This window comes from Solanum tuberosum, unplaced genomic scaffold (assembly GCF_000226075.1).
Source record: "Solanum tuberosum cultivar DM 1-3 516 R44 unplaced genomic scaffold, SolTub_3.0 scf00029, whole genome shotgun sequence".
NCBI lineage: Eukaryota > Viridiplantae > Streptophyta > Magnoliopsida > Solanales > Solanaceae > Solanum > Solanum tuberosum.
In genome coordinates this window covers 1,166,552-1,170,207 of record NW_006238955.1, presented here as the reverse complement: position 1 = coordinate 1,170,207, position 3,656 = coordinate 1,166,552, and positions in this window count along the sequence as shown.

The following is a 3,656-nucleotide window of genomic DNA, read 5'->3' as shown; positions in this document are numbered from 1 at the left end:
ATTTAAAAATTAAAACTTCTTTATTTGGTTTGAGATAATTACTCAAAACTTTTAGCTTAAAAGCTCTCTTGAAAATCGGTGTTTCCCTTTCTTGTTCAAATGTGAAAACATTTTAAACTCTTGGAAATACTTAGTTCCCTTATACCTTTTTGATAAATGAACTCAACTCTTTATTCTTTTCTTAACTTGAAACTTAAGTCTTAAAACAAAGTTAAAACACTTCTGAAAGACTTTTGAAAATTTTATAAACTTCTCTTGACTTGCTTCTAAACTTCTAGACTTGACTCGTAACTTTCCTTGAAGTGAATTATGGATTCAAGGTTCATGATCTCATTTTTATGGATGATTTCATGATGTTTAGATGTACCTAAGAGTGTTGGAATCAACTAAGAAACATAGATACATTGCTAAGGAACAAGTACGAAAAGATGGGGAACGAATGGGGAGAACTTGCGTCCCTGGCGCTCTAAGAGACGCGGGGCGCCAGCCCTCAACATTCAGGGACTGGTCTGGGGCGCGCTGGCTGGCGCGACCCCCCAAGGGTGAAGATTCAGAGATCCTTTTGGGGAGCGCTGGCTGACGCGACGCCCCACCCCTATCCCCAGGTGTTTGACGACTTTTCTTCTCCGTTATTTCATCTCCTAATCCTCTAAACTCAATTGTTTCTTTCCCCAAACACTTAGAATCATTTATACCCTCAATATACATCAGATCCTACTCGAAAACACAACTAAAAACATGAATCAATCTCGAGCAAACTCCAACAACACAACCCATAAGGATTCAAACGAACTTTATCAAAACTTCAAGGGATTTACTTTAGAATCTAATAAACTTTGCTGAATTGAATCATGATTGGTGCGTGGGTGAACTAACCCATCACTATGTGATCTCACATACCTCGTAGGGATCACCCCTGATGAAATCTACAAGCGATTCTTGAAGATCTTGACGAATCCTTGCTTCTTCTCCTCTTTTCTCTTCTCTAAAAACACTAACTCTTTTTTCTCCAAGGTGTAAACTGACCAAGTTCAGTTTAGAATCCTAAGTAATTACCAAAAGAGAATTAAAATAAAAGGGTAAGGAAAAGACAAAACGACCCTTCTAAAATCTGGATTGGACATTGTAACACCCCAGAAAATTATCAAACTAAGACTCGAACCATTCTTCTTAGTGAGTGAGATTTTACCAAGGAATTAAGAATTTCGTAAGTGTTAAGGTCACTAGATGTAGTACCTTGAGTTTCAAAAAGAATTAAATTGGAAATAACAAAATCTGAAATTTTGCAAGTTAAGCTAAGTATGAGTTTTGGGTCAACTTCAAATGATCATAACTCAAAGCTCATGATGATTTAGGTGTTCAATCATATACCGTAGAAACAATCTTTGAATTACTTTCCAACGCCGATGAGTTTGATAAGTTTCGAGGTTGGATGAGTGAGATATGACCTTTTGAAGGAAGGTTGTCCGGTTAAGGAAAGTTAGCCGAAAATAGAGAGGGGTATTTTGGTCTTTTCCTTACCCAATCAGATTTGATTCATTTTTATTAATATTTTAAGGGTATAATCCTATTAGGTTCAGTTTTATAATCCGAAAATTAGCCTAGGGTTTTAATGGAGAGTTCAAGAAGAGAAAAGAAGAGAAAAGAGGAGAGGATCAAGCGTTCGTCGAGATTCTTGTGTGTTGTAGCGGATTTTCGCCATGGGTTTGATCTCTTAGAGTTATATAAGCTTCCATAGTGTTGGGTTTGTTCACCCACACGCCAAACATGTTATTTTCAGCGCAAATTTCATTCTTGAAGTTGAAAGACTAGAGTTCTTGATAAGTTCTTGATAGGTGTTCTTGAAGTTCATTCTAAATCTTGTTGTGTTGGGGTTTTAGATGATTTATTGAGATCAAAGTGAGTGTTTTAAGGGATGTATTGAGTATATTAGAGTGTACTTAGTTAAGTAATTGATTCTAAGTGATTGGGGAAGAAACCGTTCGATTCTAGGCGAGTTATGGTGAGAAAACGAGCAAAGAAGTTCGTCAGATTTTCTGGGTTGGGGGCCTGGCGCAATGCGCCTGCCCGGTCGCCCCAAACCCTCCTCTGAATATTAGGGGCTGGTTCTCCGCACCACGCATAGCCCTAGGGTCGCCTGTCCCCTTCAATTTGTTGTCAATTTGCCCCGTTTGATTTCGTTTAAAGTGCACCTTCACTCCTTTTCGATTCTAAATGCTCTAAACTACTTCTAAACACCTAGAAATCATTCATAACCTGATCATAACCTTGAATTAATAATTTAAATTCAAGGTAGAGTTGAGAGTTAAGTTTTGAGAATTCTTTTGAACATTCTAAGAAAGTCCCTTTGAGTTTTTTTGTGGAGTCTTCTACAACTTCTAGTAACTTGTTTCAAGATTCGAGCAAGTGAGTATGAGAATGATGAGAATGTATTCATGAGTCTACTTTGTCATCACGAAATCCTTCAAATCATGAAACATAACTCTTGAATTTATAATTCACATTCAAGAGAGAGTTAAGAGTAGAGTCAAAGAAAGCCTTTGAGTTCAATTGCGAATCCTTTGAGATCAACCGTTGATTTGAGTTATGTTTTGAATAAGTAAGTAAGAGAATGAGAAGAGTTTTATACATGAGTTTCATATTGTTATGTTGACCATCGAGTCAAGTTATTTAATGCCCATAATTCCGCATGAACTTCGTAAGTTGAGCATCTTTCAGAGAAGTAGTATCATTAAAGTTCTTGATTTCCAATGATTGAGTTCTATCTACGGTTATTAAAAACCTTGCATTGAGTCATTCATGTCCCTAATTTGGCATGAACCATATTTTAAGAAGTCTTTTACAAATATTTTAACTTTGTTTTAAGACTTAAGCTTTGAAGTTAAGTAAAGAGTAAGAGTAAAGTCTTTTATAAACGTTTCGACTTCGTTTTAAGACTGAAAGTTTCAAGTTAAGCAAAGAGTAAAGAGTTGAGTTCATTTCTCAAAAGTTATTAGGGAACTAAGTATTCCCAAAGAAGTTTATAAATATTTTCACATTTTAGCAAGAAAGGAACTATGATTTCCAAAAGAGCCTTTGGGCTAGTTTTCAGTAAAGGGAACATTGATTCGAAGAGATCCTTTGGGCTAAACTTTGAGCAATTATCTCAAACTAAAGAAAGGGGTGTTTAAAATACATATGAGCTAAAGTATGTTTTGGGAGTAGTATTGAGCACCGAATTAGGGACGCGAGTTCATATTAACTCAACTCTCTATAAGAACCATGTAGCCAACATGGGATTTAACGGGTCATACTTTATAGATGATCACGTAAGTTAAGCTAGTGGATCCACTAAGTTAAGTAAGGTCCTATATCACGGCAAGGTATAGGATGGTCCTTGGCAACGTGAGGTAAAACGTTGTACCATCACTTAGGCTTATAGTGATGGTTGTCGATTAGAGAAACTCCCACAGAAGTTATTGTATTCTTATATATACAATTATTTGTATTTTTACATACATTTCAGAGTTATGTTATATCATTGCATACACACAGACTTGACAACATGTTTTTAAACAGTTTATTTTTTTTATATTGCACTTGTTTTAAGTTTCTTTATATTGAAATGAGTTCAATCATATTGAGTTGAGTATCCAGATTTTAGTACCCAGAGTCGA